At 37.6% G+C, this 17,700-nt stretch overlaps 2 protein-coding genes across 7 annotated transcripts in view; one reads left to right on the forward strand and one right to left on the reverse strand.

Moving 5' to 3' along the window:
• Ten-m (teneurin transmembrane protein Ten-m) overlaps nt 1-17,700 on the forward strand; it is a 575,864-nt gene that overhangs the window by 192,677 nt on the left and 365,487 nt on the right. The window lies entirely within an intron of this gene.
• The window catches only part of LOC140667039 (uncharacterized), a 168,514-nt gene that overhangs the window by 15,241 nt on the left and 135,573 nt on the right, over nt 1-17,700 (reverse strand). The window lies entirely within an intron of this gene.

Genomic DNA, 17,700 nt, shown 5'->3' on the forward strand with positions numbered 1-17,700 from the left:
AGAATTTAAAGAAAAACACATTCTTATATTTGCATTAAAAAATTATCAGAAAAATTTCAAAATGTTAACATTAAAGAGTGTATCGCTGAATTTTCAAAAAAAGAAATACTGTCAAATTAGAACAAGAGTAGGTGTAAATAATGGTCAAGCGGCTAGAAAGGTCGGCTTCCGCGAGAAAGGGTACGTGGCAAAGAGAAATTAAGGCAGCGGTTGCCAGAGTGTAATGAGTGCTAAAGCCGCACTGGCGTAAGAACCACAGAAAATGCGTAGAATCCGCAAAATTCACAAAGTAACAAAATCACGAATAAGAAAACGAAAATAGAAAAAAATAAAGAGCGCAGAAAAGTGAGACAAATTTTTGATTTTTAAAACTCTGTAAAAATATGCAAATATATTATTATATTACATTACTTTATTAAACAAGCATGTACGAGAGATTCTAATATTTTAATATTATAATATTTTATTATTATATATAATATATACATATATTGCAATATTTATTTTATTAATACATCATATGAATTATCAACGATATATGTATAGTCGATTAACTTGATCTTATCAAGAATTTTTAATGGAATTTTATAAGTATATTTTTTCTTATTCTTTCTGATGAAGGAAGTAGTATTATAGCATATTATGCGTCCAATTACCTCCATTAATTACGTCCGTTCTTGACTTTATTCGGTATGGAAGATTAATCTTTAAGTCCGCAGGGCGCGTTGCTGCACCAGTGAGCGGGCAGAAAGGATGGATTAGTCACCTGCACTCAGGGCATGCGCTCGATAAGAGCCCTTGTAACGTTACCTGCCGCCGCCGCCGCCGCCGCCGCCACCGTTGCAATCGCCGTTGCCTCCGGCGCTCACACAATCGCCATTTAGATTTCATTACGTACCTTAACTGTGCGCTATTTACGAACCGACGGATAAATGTAAGACCCGTCGCCATATACGTTTCGCCGTTTAATATAGTACGCGCGTTTCAATGCATCTGTCTTCCCGGTGACTGTATGAAGATTTATACTGTCGACAGTATCAAAATTACACAACGACCTCGTACAACGAGGCACCGTATTCCGCGCACGATTATTTAAGAGTAACCGTTACGGTTACGATATACCTCGACGGGAGAAAAAAAAAAGAAATCGAAACTGGAAGAAAAATTCGCTCGAAACGTGTGAAGCTAAGTTTTAGGGACAAGAAGCTCTAAATTTTGCGGAAGATTGCTGGACGAGCTTTGGGGTAAATTAAGGATCTCACGTAAGAGAGACGCTTCGTTGAGACACCCTCAATGACGGTAATAACACTAACTTCTCGTCAACCTTCGTCGAGAAACCATCGAAAAATCTTCCTGGCAGGAAGATTCAACATGGTAGTATTTCGCGAAAACCTCTTCAACAACGCCGTTCTGTAGATGCCATCTTCTATACGAAAGGAAGAGCAACGACGTCATTTCCGAAAGAAGATTTCTTCGGACATTCTTGCTCAGGATCCGAATATTAAGTCCTGTCGCTCTCGCGTTGTAATTTTAAGTGACCAATTAATATTTTACTGACAAAACGCCATGTCTACATTATTATTTGTTGAAAAACTTTCTAGGAGTGAGCCACTGGCAATCAAGAAAAAGAACGAAGCGCGCCTCGTCTGATTTTACTTCTCTTAACCAATCAATGTCGGTGCCTTTTTTCTTCCTTTTGCTAGAGAAATCCAATACTTCGATACAATTAAATTTTCCGATATTTCGATATTCTTATCGATAACGAGCAGGACGATAGTTGAACCGAATCTTGAGGACGGCGTTTTAAAGGAATGGCGCGATCTGACCGGGTGAAACGAAGTCCCGACGAAGGAAACCAGCTTTGATGAGTCCACAAAGGGAAGCGCACACGTATTTCTGCGAAGCGGAACGCGAATCTCAATCGTCAACGACTTCGTCTTCAGATTCGTTTGTGACAGAGAGAGAGAGAGAGAGAGAGAGAGAGAGAGAGAGAGAGAGAGAGGGGGAGAGAGATAGATAGATATAGAGAGAGAGATTGTGCGATACAGAGGCGCAGGAGGTTAGCTCAGGCGTGATCCAGCATAATGCGAGAGCAATTTGGTGAATGGAGTTAATTCAATAGAGGCTCTCGAGCACGCCTCCGGTACTCGGGGGGCCTCTTCAGCGTCTGGTGAACGTTAACCTCCACCAGATATAGCACTCCTACGTCGTCTGTCCGTTTCGCTACGGCCGACGGACGTACGAATCGCGGCCCTTGCAAGTTCATTTAAGTCTCACGCGGCATGAATCGGGACAGACTCCCGGGAAGAAGAAGTACCAGTTTAACCACAACGGTCTCTTGGAATGTATTTTTTTTTCTCCCTTTCGCCACCTTCTATACAACGTTTGGATTCAAGTAACGAAGGAATACTGAACAAATTCAAGATACAATCGTGTTGTGTGCTTTAAACGCAATTTTGCACGACCTCTATAAAAATCAATAGTTATAGATTTCTGTCTACACATACACACACACATATATAATCTAAACATTCAATAATATTTAGTTTAATATCATATTTTGTACATATCAATATACATCCTTTTATGTATAAAATATATATCTTTTTATTTTTTTTTTTTTTTTTTTTTTTTGTCATCTCTTAGTATTATATTTTTAATCCCTCGTGAAGTCAATACTGTAATAATAAAAAATTCAAGCACGTATAAGTCTTCGAGACGCCTACGAATCAAGCGGAGAAAGAAAAATGGCGCTCGAAAGGACACTGGCCGTTTCTTCTACTTTTGCCTGGCGAGGCTGCGTATATCCGTGAACGAACAGACGATAAATCCACCACAGAAAATAAAACGAGAACGAGAGAGAGAGAGAGAGAGAGAGAGAGAGAGAGAGAGAGAAGAAAAAGAGAGAGAGGTATAGAGGGAGATGAGAAAGATCTCCTCAGTCGTACAATGCGACTCGTTACAGACTCGGTCCCGTTCATTTTCTCTCTCTGTCCTTGGTCGTACTCGCAGACACACACGCTGTTCTCGAGCTGTCTGCCAATCGAAAATCGTGTCGGCGATCAAATTGAATTTCCTACATCCACTTCCTTCTCGTTGAGAGCGGGACGTTCGAGTGGCCGAGGAAAAAATCTCACGGGATTTTTCGCGTTCGAAGCTGCGTGTACAAAAACGATCGTAAAATATGTAACGCTGATATTACAAAAGAGATCGTTATTTACTCGTATAGTATTTATATTTACGATAATATTTTTTCGCAAATATCGCTTTTGCGATTATAATGCATCCCAAAATGTTACGAATGGAGTTTAAATTTTTGTACGCGCCGATAATGAATAACGCGAAACACCGTGTCTCGTCGGGACAAATTTTAATTATGTTAAACGTCAGTCTATCGGAAAGACACTTGGCGATAAACAAAAAGTCCCCGTTATTTCCCAACGGAACAATAGCTTTCGTTTCCATGCAGTTGAGCGGCGGGCGAGTTGACGCGCGGATTGACCCTCGAATGTTAAAAAAAAAAAAAAAAAAAGAGGGAAAAAGGGGCAAAAAAATGGGGAAAAAGGAACCGAGAAAAAATACACAAAAATTGGCAATGCTGCGAAATGATCGGCCGCTTGTGTTCGCATGGACGTCGCGTATCGTACCGGGCCGCGAGACAACCGTTGCCGGACGCAGCGAATCCGTTTTCGCGCCCGGCTGTCCGCGGCAGATTTTTGGTGCGGATGCGTTATGGGTCACCCCGGGTGGCGGACAGTTACGTCGACGTGGACAATCGATGTTAGCTATCAGTTGCAGTTTGCGCGGGGCAGTTATGCCCGGGACAATTGTTATTGACAAATCGTAATGTCGGTCATCAGTCATGACCGTGACAGGGCACCTGCAGCGGCCGCGTCGTCGTCGTCGTAAACGGCGGCGTGTTTATGCGTGCGCGTGTGCGTGCCCTCTGCACAAAGGGAGCTTGTGCGATTTTAGCAATGCTGCATTAATGGAAGCTTAGTATCGCAAAATTATTCATAATAAAATAAAAGCAAGATATAACTCGTGCACGCGCGCGCGTCTCTTCGAGAGTTGTAAATTTTTGTATATTTGGTTTGTTCGTTTTTTTTTTCAGGATTATCCGAAGATATATGTCAAGGTATTTAGCGCTTTAAATAATCTATAATTCGTAACAAAATTCGAGATAGAATTTCAGTTATAATTTTATATATCGTGTAATATTAAATGCACGTGTACATATATTAAAATATGCAGACACATAAAATAATAAATGGAATTCTCTCTTGAATTTTGTCGCAGATCTTAGATCGTTCAAAACTTAAGCTTTAAAAATCAAGAATTTTAATCTGTAACTTTTAAATCACATACATTAATGATAATGATCGATCTATTAAACGCATGATATGTAATATTATTACCTTTCACGACGTAACTACTTTTAATGTAGATTGAGCTTTTCCATCGAGGTTCTACGAGACGGAGAGCAGGGCAAACGCATCAGCGCGGAGTTAGTCGACCACAACGGAAATGGTCTCTGTACGAGGGACACGCACCCCTCTCTCGTCAATTTCGTAAAATGAACGTAAAGGCATCCCGGCGCGGCGTCTGGATCGCACGGGGATGCGCCGTGGAGAAAAAGCGAGTTTCCACCCGGGGTGTCTGACGAGCATTAATTATGGGCAACGCGTATACAGGCGACGCGAACGCATTATCGACATTGTTATTCATGATCACCAACGGGGTTCTGGAAGGACGATACGAACGCGACGGACCATAACGTCCGGATAGGACGCCGTAGGTGATCCTGCCTCCAAATGCCGCGACGTTACTCTGACGCTTACGATTAGTGAGTGTCTGCGACGTGTTTCGCTGGTTTAGACACGCCGTACGCTTTGTTATCATCTCCGGCTGACAGTACGAGAACTGACAGTCGACGCTCTCTGACGAATGACTACCGAGTGGATCGTCTAATTTGTAAGTATAATCGACCGTAGAATACCGCAGGGGCTCGAATGCGACCAACTCGTCGTAACGAGCACGGCACTTCAATTTCTATCAGATTGAGTAAATTTTTTTTCTGCTTTCCACTCATTCAAGCTACCTGAAAATTGTGAACGCGATCGGTGTAAAATACGGAAAATAATTTTCAGTTTAATATATTCTTTTGAAGAGAGAGAATTTAAATATTAAAAAGACTCTTTCTCTCTTTCCAATTTACATTACTTTTATGTGTATGAGATATTTATATATTTATACACAACTCTGGATTGAAAAGTTGTACTTTAAATTAAATTATGCATAATTCTTGATTGAAAAGTTATACTTTGAGCATGATGATAATTTTAATATATTGATATTAAAGTAAAGTATTTATTATATTGCATATTGCAACGCGTGTATATTATAGATTGTAATAAGAGTTTTGATACGGTTACATAGATATTTGAATAGAATTACTGTCGCCAAGCTTAGAAAGAGAATAGTAGTAAAGAATGCTCTAGCGTGTTGAAAGTGAATCGAGCAATTCACTGGTGAAACGATCGTTCCGACACTTAAAAGACCATTAAGAACTTAATGATCACTAACTGCCATTCATGAAAATTTATTATATAGTATGACGTACATTACTGAGAGAATACTATTACATTTTTATGAGCAAAAAATCTCTGAAGGGGGTTTGAAATTAAATAACAGATAAAACATCGAGATTTATATTTTTGCCTTTGCAGCTTAATTCGAAGAAAGCTGTTTTCAATGCTTTACAATTCGTAAACTATATCTCAAATTTTGATAAAGTAAAAGTACATATATTATATAATTTAAATTAAAAGTATATTATAATTTATATTAATAGTATATTATAAATTAGTTGAGAAAGATTAAAACGTAAGAAAAATGTATGTGAAAATGTAAAATTACATTATTTATCAACTTATCTACAACAAGCGTAATGCATAAACCTTGCGGGCTCATATTAAATTTACATGGTTCAGAGAGCAATTCTGGCAATCCACATTCGAAGTCGAAATTACGCTGAATATTACGTGGTAGAGTTCCGCGTTTAGTTTCGAATTATCGACGATTTCCCGAGTGCACCGATAGAATCCATTGTTGGCTCGTGCACTCAAAGTGAAAGCGACATTCACGTTCGCGGAGACGAGCGGAAGACTCGTAGGCGATGAACGGATGGACATTCGGAATCGAGCTTAGACTAACCCGCTCCTACGTCGAAATGACCCCTCTTTCTCCTTTCCTTCTCTCACTCACTCTCCCTCTCTCTTTTTCTCTCTCTCTCTCTCTCTCTCTCTCTCTCTCTCTCTCTCTCTCTCTCTCTCTCTTGAGTGAGATTCGACGTGGCTTTCGGGGGACGAGATATCGCATTATTCCCGACTGAATGGGGTAAATCAGGGTCTCGTAGAGTTCCGACGTGGAATCGGCGGTTCTCTCTCGGATCGCTGATGTCGAGAGGATGAGGGTTAGCTGGCGGCAGAGCGGGCTGCCTTGGGAATTCAATTATACCTACGGAACAATGGCACCCGCGCCAGTAATGAAGGGACCGTCGCCGGGAGGTCATCAGATTACGTGGTATTTACAATATATAAGCCGGATGGTTGGCGGATGAGAAAAGAGGACTCATCTATGGCGGCATTTCTTTCCTTCGCAGTCTGACTCGCGTCTCCTCCCATGAGACGGCGCATCGAGAGAGTTAATTCGTAAGATAGAGATGGATTATCGTCAATTTTTCAAGTAGCTACGAAAAGAGAAATTTGTACCACGTAAAGACTCTTTAGTATGATTTGACGTATCCTACGACGAGATTGCGTAATTTTACAAATTTTATCAGAAATATTTCGATTCTATTTTGTTCCGGTTTGGCGTCCCGTGCAGCGAATAGTTTTTCTCCGAGACTGTTTATCGGAATGAACGAATAGATAATTTTGCTTCGGCCCGCGCTCGAAGCAATTTCTCCGTGAATTTACATCGATAACGTTACGACGCAACCCATTCAATGCACTCTAGCGTACCGCTGCAAATTGGATGAAATGGTAGCCGCGCGAACACGCTACTCGTCCAAGCTGCGTGTTACGCGATAACTTTTGACACTAACGTTGGTTTACAGCAGATATTACGTTCGAACGATTCGAACGCAGAACGACTGAATAAATATCGTTTTGGTGCGAGCGCGAGAGAAAATGTTGCGGAGTGGAAATATTTAGTCCTGTCTCTCTTTGATCCGAACCGAGAGATTCGTAATTACATTAAGGGGGAGAGAAGAGCCCGGAGAGGAGGAAAGAGATCGAGAGAACGAGGTCCTGGGTCCTGGCTCTCACGCTCGATCGGCCATGCGTTTATTAGGACCGGGAATGGATTCCGTCAATAATCTCTTTAAAATGGACTAAATTCATTATCCTGCTCTGTATTCGGCCGAATGGTCGATACACTCAATGATGCTTTTCTACATGTCCTTTTCGATTTCTCTTCGAAAAAAAGGAAGTTGTGATCACGGTGACTTACGGGATATCTTGTACCAAGAGCCGCGCAGCATCATCGTAAAATTGATAGAAGACGGATAGAAATCCGATGCGTTAAGCGATCGCGGGTGTAGGATCGTTCGCTGTTTACCTACAGTACAAGACAATTCAATTTCACGCCCGCGGATTACATCGCTTCCCTAAATTCGACGTTTGTTTCCGCCTTTTAGGCAACGAATCTGCTTCCGTCGAATGATCGCGAAAAAAAGAAAAGAGAAGAGTAAAAACGAAAGTGATATGAGACGATTTCACTGACCTGAATTCGTATATTCTAAGTCGTTGTCGGTTGTCGCGTAACTAGGGAAAATAAACAGAGGAAAAAGAAAGAGAAAGAGATACTATTGTCGGTACATTCCAGGATATTCTGCATATCGATTCCTGCCGGAAAAATGCGTTATTCATGGGAAACGAAGTCGTACGTCGCGGAAACAGAGGGTGATCCGTGCGATCGCGATACAGCAAGCCCATTTGAATCGAGAGTCGACTGCGACACGCCGTCTTCTCTCGATAGAAGAAGTTAAAAACGAGAAGAAACTGACATGGAAAGAGGAAACGGAAGGAAGGAGGGATCGTGTATAAGGTGAGCTATACAGTATAACGAAGAGGAATGAGGTTCCGCTAAGTCATCTCTGATTTCTTTGCGTCGTCTGAAAAAGATGTCGGCTGGGATATGTCACGTGATCTATCTTGTCGACGGTGATACTCCAAGTATCGAACACACATATTCAACTTGTACATTAGTATAATATATCCTTGTATCGCGCGTGTATAAAGCGTCTACAAAAACATCTTATATAATAATAGTAATAATAATAATAATAATAGTCATAATATATATGATTAAAACGCTTTACCTAATTATAATTATATATTTGGCAATATATTAATACTTGTTAATACATATATTGTATTTTAAAATAGAAAATCATGTAAAGAGAATAAAGTTTTAATACGCCAGAATATCCAGAAATTAACTGGCAGTTTTATCTGGTCTATATTCTTGTTTGATGACGTCAATGGAGGACGAAAATGAAAGCGATTGACGGTAGTGGACTATTGAAAAAAAATTGTTTTACATCATTTTAACTATGTTGCGTTTGCGCGAGAATTTCTACAAATAAACTCTCTCAATCTATATTTCATTCTCTCCTCTTCCTATTTTAATATTTTTATTTTTATTCCTTATTTGTATTACTCATGATATTTGTCAGACTGATAGAAACAGATAAATTTATGAAATAAAATTATGGAAATTTTCTATTACGTTTTCATATAAAACAAAATGTCTATGAGACTGTGAATTTGTGGAGATCGCTGTTATGTAATGCGGCGCGGACAGGAATTTCAAAATTAGTATTACAGCGATTGGTGCTGAAGTCGAAACGATGGAAATTCTCCCCCCGACGAATTATGGCAGGGAAAGTATGACGCTGCGCTTTCAAGCGTTCCCAACGGTTCACGAATGAATGTTATATGGGCTCGAGCTCCCTCGTTCTTTCTCATCGCCTCGTGTTCTTTTTTTTTTGCGCTACTATCATAGCGGCCCCTTCGTCGCTTTTAGCATCTGAAGAGAGAAAAGCCGGGCGACAAAGTCGTCGTATAATCGAGCCTACCGATTTTCATCTGGATTCCGCGACATCGATCCCTAGGCGCTAGGAAGCTCACCGAGTAATAGGAATGATTAAGAAATCTGCATACATCGCTCCCGGGATAGCTGTGCGTAGGCGTCTCGCAAAAAAAGGGGAAGGGAAGAACAAGAGATGAACAATCACGAACCGCTCGATCGTTGGAGATTGTTACACGGTTCTCGCTCCGACCAAATAAGCTCACTCGCTTACGTGTAACGATATCAGGGGCTGGTTGACATAATGAACAATTAATATGCAAACAGCGAATACTTAATGCCAAGCTGCACGGCAGATTCTGATAGGCTATTCGCGGGATTCATTGGATTTTACGAGGGAGTCTCCTCCTTCCCTATTTTGGTTTCCGTTTTGATCTTCTTCGTTTTACCGCGAAAAGTCCAGAATCATAGTACAAAATGTTTTTAGAAGAAAAAATATAAATAATATAGCAGAATCGTATGTTAATATAAAATAGATACGCCGTATATGACATTTGTAACTTTGAAAATTTAATGCTAGATGAATAATAGATAAATAGAGAGACAGGATTATATATATATATATATATATATGTACATTAAGATTATATTGAAGAAGCTCAAGCTACATTAAAGCTACTTATTTTTTCAGCTAATATGATTTACTCCTAATAAGTTTACGAAAGTTCGTTCCAAAGCCAGTGAAAGTGAAATACTGGTAGAATTAGATACAACTTTCTCGAGCGCAATAAATTTAATTATGCTGCTTTTAGAAAAAGAGAGATGGTGCAATTCAGCATCAAAGATACTGCGGAAAAAGGATGGAAGAGACTAATTGGATTTTCCAATCAATTTTCTTTTCTGCCTAAAAAGAATTCTTTGTTCAGCAGTTCATCAGCATCAAATATAAATCGTCACCGTCAAAATAGAGTTATTCCTCAAATCGTCTTCATAATGTGATATAGCTCTTTCCCTTACATCTAATATATAAAAAAATTTTTCTATATTCTATTCTGTAATCTTATATTTTTTTTTTAATTATAGGTTATATATAATCGCAAATCATAAATCTCATGTGTTTATATATATATATATATATATATATATATATATATACATATTATTTAATATATATTTATATACGTTATTTTATTTTATTTTACCTCCATATTATTTAATTACGAAATGATTAATAGTAATAATCAACTAATCTGCGTATAAATAAATGATTTCAATACTTAAATTACATAATGGAATAAAACAAAATGTTTTAAGCAATCACATGTGTTATTTATCTTAAATTACACTAATATTTGCAAAAAATTGATCTATCAATTTATATTTATGCATAAACACACATATTAAGTATACGTAAACATATTATTCAATAATTCAATATTTTTTAAATTTATAAAAAGATTTGGCAATCCAAATTCTTAGCGAAAGACACTCCTTTCCTTTACAATCAATATCCTTATTAAAAGTTACTTCATGATAGTTTATTGTCCGAGGGATTTACCTAGTACTGTGATATTATTGTATTCATGAGAACCCTCTGCAAACTTTGTTTGCGCATTGTAATCAACGACAGAATATCGGGTCCTTATTCCTTCCGTCGTAGCAAAAATGTAATTAGTTATTCGACGAAGACAACGCTGATTAAACATGCAAGGGTCTCGTAATGAATCGAGCGTGAAATTAATCCAATTGTTTTTGGAATAAGCTTAAATAAATATGCAAAAAGACAATTATCGTATAAACAGCGTGTAGAGAGTTAATAAGAAAGGACATTGATAAACGTTTTTTTACTTTATAAAGATTTGAAATTTCAAATTTAACAATTCAAATTAAAATCTATTTTAACTATGTATAAGAATTTATTATTAAATCTGAAATAAAGATAATTAATTTAATTCTGATACAAAAAGGATGTATCAAACTTGAGCAAAATACGTACATTGATGTGTTTGAAAATACAGTCCAATTGAAAATAAATTCGAGCGAAAAGGAAGGGTCGAAAACGAATTTCCTCGTCTATACGCATCGCGACTATATCGCGACGCGCGTAATTTAGGAAAATTGGAAACAACCCTTCATATCGTCGGCAGGGAGTTTCGTGAAGGCGGGTATACTCTCGAGGCACTTGGTATGGAAGGTTTTAATAGCCAATCTGTGGGACGCTGAAGCGATCTCTTATAGAGCGACACATTCGAGGGTTCGAACACACGATATGTACAGTTTAATTCAAGAATACGGGGAAGCTTACATATTTCTCTCCACGTAGTTGTGAGCCAGTTATTTCATCTCGAAACCTTTGTTACCAACATTTGTTTGTAATCAGATTTCAAAAATTTTAAATGCTAAGAAGATATTACAACATGATGCATATTTTGCAAACTTTTAAATATAATCATTGTATTTATCATGTACTGCGTTATTAAATCACAATCTTTTTTAATCTTATCATACAAAGTACGGAAATTTTTTTAAATTATCAGTCACAGAGAGATATCAAAGAGAAAAGCGGATTATAAATTTTGTATAAAATAAACTATATATTATAACTAAAATAGGAGCATTATCGTACAGTTTAATCAACATAGATATGACCTTCACGAACGAGAAAGCAATAATCATGATGCGTGCAGTGGAAAATAGGTCTTTTTTTATTCGCGCCATAAAGTATGATGCAAAAACGCTATTTACGGAGACGACACGAAAGCAAGAGTAACAAATGAAATGACGTGACAAACGATTTCATCCCCTCGATTGCATTCAACGTCACACGCGCCGCCGGGGCGCCAGCACAGACGCGCGCCATTCTTCGCCTCGAGGCGAGATATTTCAGCGTGGTGGCCCGGCTTTCGGAAATCGCGTGCTTAGCCACGCGAGAAATGGTCCATGGGGTGTCTTGGAGCAAGAGAATTTCGAGGGTGGTAATTATTAGCGGTGCTGATTCTCCGTTGTCGTGGCACGAGTTCACACGACCAGATGTCGCTCGCGAGGCCTGAAGGGATTCTCTCCTAAAGGGTCTCTCTCTCTCTCTCTCTCCATGAGCAAAATCGAGCCAACTATTTCGCCAGAGCAATTCCGGGGAGGGCTTCAAGAATTGGAAGATTGACAATCCGACATTGGTTGATCGGTTCAGTTCGAGAAGATAATCTAATGTCCCTCTTATGCTTCGATTGAGGAACTTTTCCTCCAGATTTACCATAGACATTCTTTTCTATAATTTCGAGAGAAAAAAACCGATATCGTGGCGGCCAGAGTATCTTCGTAACTTTTATAAATAGTTATTATTACCATACATATATGAGATGTAATAAATTGCACATAGATGTAATAATTAGAAAATGAATTAATTGTACGTTTGAAAGATTTTTGTATATAGAACAATGTTGTAATGAATAATAAATTGTATGTAAATAAATTAATAAGATAGCAATTTATGTCAATCGCATTACAACGGATGTCTTTCTTAAAGAAGGAATACAAGAGATTATGTATTATTTATTACATAAGCATACGAGAGATATATGTAATCAAACTCTTCTTGGTCTGACTTTTCTCTCAAGAAATCTCTAGAAGAGAAGGGCTTAGAGCTCGACATAAGTTCAACGTACGAACTCCTTTCTTTCGTTTTGTATGAACGTTGGGAAACGCGGACCCTCGTCTTCGTGTTCCTCGATCATGATCTAATCCGAGGGACTTAACTGTCCGACTTTACGTATCTTGTGGAATTAGGGAATAAAGATTATTAAGTGACGCGACCGAAGGGGCCTCTCGAAACGAAGGGACAGCCGGAAAATCCCGGTTGACGCGAGTGAGATTCTCTTAGACGGTACTGATCTGTAAATGTCGTGACAAGAACCGGAATATCCTTTTGCAAACGTGATTAAATTTGCGGTATATTCGTAATTAAATGCAAAGCGTCGTAATATGAAATATATTTGAAAATAGAATCTAATAGATAATAGTAAAAAGAAACACTTTACATTGCTTATCGTAATTTGTAAATTAAACTTTAAGTCTCGCACATTTAAGAACTTCCTGGCAGAAGGTAATATAATCTGAAAAAAGTTTTTCCATAATATGGAAATCTATGATCTTTAAGAAGTTGCAGTTAATGTTGTACGTAAATTTCTCGCATGACAAAAATTATTGCAAGACGAAATGATAAGCTAACTCACAAAATTATTTTTATTCTAGCACAATGTTAGCTCTATTTTACTGTTTTCTTAACAAATATAGACTAAAAAAAAATCATGCATTAATCACATGGTATCTTATATGTCAAACGCATTTTATCATTACGTACCTTCTTTTTATTTTTGTGAGTCAATTTCTATTCGATCTGAATTAGACTTGCATTTCGCCTACGGAACGATGTCTGATGCGGATAGGAATGAAGCAATGCGTGAGACGGAAGGCGAAAACTAGTACTTTGCCGCACAACTTGATTCTTAGTGTATGAGGATGCGACGCGCTACAGAGAGGGTTGAAAGTAGATCGTGAGGGAAAAAGTAAGAGAGGCGGGCGGAAGATGACGCTGAGACGAGTAAAAGGATCCGTCGAGCGAGAAACGAGGTGGATAGATAGTAGCAAACTGGTAAACTTTCCTAAAGCATAACCGTTACCGTAAGGCAATGACGAAGTGGCACTCTACGCCTCGCGTACAGGTAGATTCATCTGCTCGCCCAAGGGCTGCTTCTTACTTTTTGCGCGGAAAATAGTTTCTCGGGTTACCGCGTGCGTTAGTCTCATGTTAGTCAAACTTCATATCTGTGATATTTTACATGAAACGAAAACCGTTCGACGAATAACGTTCCCAGATAAAATCGGAAATATTTCAAAGACGAAAAAATCGATAAGAAAAAATACTGTTCTAGTATTTTTTCAAACAGCGCATGCCGGTATTAATTCTTGCTGATTTTCTGATAAACGATAAGAGTTAAAACAGATTTATATATTTCTTTTTTTTTTGCACATAGAAAATTAGAAACACATTTGATGTTTTTTCATTTCCGCGTGTAATTTCTTCCTTTCTTCCACTTCTCGTTCGCATTTTGCAATTCGCAATGGAAATTCAAGGAGTTGTGCCCTCGGGGGACAGTGCGGTCTGAAGGATAATATCGGAGTGCCGTTTCGATTCGTGGATTGTACCCCCTCTCGTCCGCGGCCAGCTTTCCCCGTCGATCTTCCCGTTAACGCGTCTAAGTAGCTTGGCTTCGTTCAACCACGCTAATTCAATAATATCGCTGAATCTATTAAGCGGATAAGATCGATCGTAGGAGGAAGAAGAGGAGGAGAAAGAGGAGAGGCGATAGTGGTAGGAAATGGACCAGCGTTCTAATTCATCTCGTAATGCTCCTTACCTACCCTGTACCAGCTCTCAGTGTGGTAATGGGTTTTCGCTACCCCTGAAATTTTGCCATATCCACCTATCGTGCCGCAACCGACATACCCCTCTCCACGGAAGCGCGATGGAGATCAAATTGATTCGCTTCGACGTTGGGGAAGATACCAGACTAATTGGCTATCATGAGTTTTGCATATCTTGAAATTTTGATTAATAGATGCCTTCCCTTAATTTGAGAATGTCTACAAGGATTAGATACATATCGAAATTTGCGAGATTACTTAAATAAAATCGGATAAAAATATGTATTGTTAAATTAATTCCGCTTTAGATGATCTATAATTCGTGCCAAAATTCGAAATAAAATTCTATCTATATAATTATAAATAAAATATAATTAAAATACAATTCCATCTATATCTTTCTCTATTTATAATTTCACGTGTCGTGTATACATATATATGTATTTACACATGACACATAAAATTATAAATTTTAAGAAGATAAATGCTGTTTACAATTTTTTCATCTGACTTATAATTTCTATGATACTTTGTTTAATATAATGAATATGACACATATAATAATTGTATCAATCAGTAGTATATATGCTACTTGAAAATAATTTTATGCAAGAAATCACACATATATTTCTATAAAAATATATATTGTACATATACTGAAATAGTTACACACGTACATATATATATATAAAACTATTTCTAAAAAATTAAAAAAAAAATACATGCTGCTAATATACGATCGCGTATCATTGCCAAAGTTGCACAGCCAGATGAGGCAGGATTTAACTTGGCCGCTCATAGCCCATCGCGAGCAAACTTGCATGGACGATCCTGTCACTGAGCGCGTTGATAAATCGTCCCGTGGCTCGCAGTATCCGGCTCGACATTGCCGTCTGACCATGCCAACACATCGCTATTTTTAAAGAGATAACAAATGACGCTTATAATAAGCGCATTCAGGCGCGCCCGCTTTGCGTAAACCTGCGGACGGTTATATTTTTATTTCTCGTATGACGCATCGGCGGAAACTGCCTCTCACGTTCTTCAATAAAAACTGCAAAGGTTTTAGATGAACGATTTCCGCAGTTGAAAGAATTTGGCGTAAGCTTCGTAAAACAAATGATCAGCAATAACAAAAGTTGTATTAATCTTCAACACAGAATTTTCTATTAAAAAATAAAAAATATAATATTATGTATTAAAAAATATTGTAATAATAAATAATAAATTATATAAATTATAATTATAATAATGTAAAATGTATCGTCGTGAAAACAATCTTGTTTGTAGGAATGGAAAATATAAAAGCGAATGAAAGCGTAATATTTTCGCGTTATAAAGTCCGACAGCAAACATAACAACTTTCTCATTGGAAGAGTTTATTAGTGTTCTTATATTTGACACTTTCTTTACGATCGATGCGTATAAAGTTGTCCTGGCCGGTAATATTATGCTGGCAACCGTAAAAGTTAATATACTCTCGATATTTCGGGAATACAAATCACCGTGCCATTTTCTTCCCCTTCGCCTCTTTTCTATTTCTTCCCGGATAGCATATGAAATTTCCATAACTGTAAACCCGACGCAAGGCAATCCCCTGTTTTCAGTTTCTCATGACTGTGCAAAGTGTATTTTCGCATGCTGCCACTTCATTAACTTTTTACGATGCGTAAGCAGAACCTTAAAGCCAATGAAAAAAAGATCATATTCACCAAATAGTAGTATAATATTTATTGTCAAAGTAATTTCAATTATATGAGAATAATTTTGGAAAATTATTAAATATTTATTATAATATTATAATAATTATTATTAAATATTTTATGAAGTGTAAACAAAAATTCTTTCAAAAAAAGAAGATGAGTTACGCAAAATTTTACGCAAGCAACGATTTAAAAAATTTAAAAAAATTTGTTTGCGATAAATAATTTAAATCTAAGCATGTTTTTAGTTAATTATTATTCTGTTGACGACTCACAGATCAAGATTGAAACTTTGTCAGGTAATCTCGGTCCGACACATATCATAAAAGTATATTGATATGACGATCGAAACGATGTAAGCTATCGTGGATATGTGTCTCTGTGAATTTTTTATCACCTTTTGGAACTATCCCGCGATTATCTTAAAACGCGACACTTTTTACGATCACTTTTACTTCCGATTTTACTCCCCGCATAGATCAGTGTTGCTCGCCGCTATATTCACGATAATGTAGAAAACTCGTAAAAACGTGTGCTTCTTCGTATGAATCGCGTCTGTAAAGCAACCATGCGATTCAAATGCAAGAATCGAATTTACGAACCGGATAAAGATGGCCGAGCGACCCGTTTTGACGCGATCGCATGGAAACAATTCGTCATGAGAGTTATCAACGCTGTTTTATATGTGCTGGAAATAATTTCTATGAGAAAGAGATGAGAGCTATATATGCAGTTATATGTGCAGCTAATATGGATTCAAACTTGTTAAATACTAAAAAAACTAAAAACACTTGAACTAAATTGAACAAATTTCAAATGCAACAATTTTATTGCGATGACAAGTTTAGCAGAGTTTAGTCATAATGTGTCGTGAAATTTCCACAACAAAAATATTAAAGGGAAATTATGAATAAAGATAGATCGTCATATACAATGTGTTGTAAAACATTGTGCGTTATTTCATATGTATTATTATATGTATAATATATATTGTTTAGAAAATTCTTTTGATATGTCTAAAGAAAAAAAATTAATCAAAATTACAAAAAAAAATACTAAATAGAAATAATAGAAACGATAAATGTTACTATATAAATATAATAAAAGTAAATAAAATCTCTTGTAAATCTTTTTTTACACACACTTTAGAACAAGCATAGATTAAAAGAGTTTTGTTTGTTTACGTTCAATTCATAATATCCCGTGCGACAAAGACCAAGCTATCTCTGGACGTCGCAAAACGTGTTGTCGATAAACAGCGGACAATTGAGCTGAATGGTGGAGCGTGGCGAAAGTAGAGAGAGGAGATACACGTCGAAGGTATACACGGCGATCATTCTCCGATCTGGCGTGTCGACAACGCGGGAAGCGCATAGCCCGGGGCGACGTTCATGACCCGCGCGAGGCACTACAAAAACTATCCGTTTTTACGATACTGCCCTGCAGGCCGCCTCTCGATTCGCCGCGCGCGATCCGATAC

Source organism: Anoplolepis gracilipes, chromosome 1 (assembly GCF_047496725.1).
Source record: "Anoplolepis gracilipes chromosome 1, ASM4749672v1, whole genome shotgun sequence".
Taxonomy (NCBI): domain Eukaryota; kingdom Metazoa; phylum Arthropoda; class Insecta; order Hymenoptera; family Formicidae; genus Anoplolepis; species Anoplolepis gracilipes.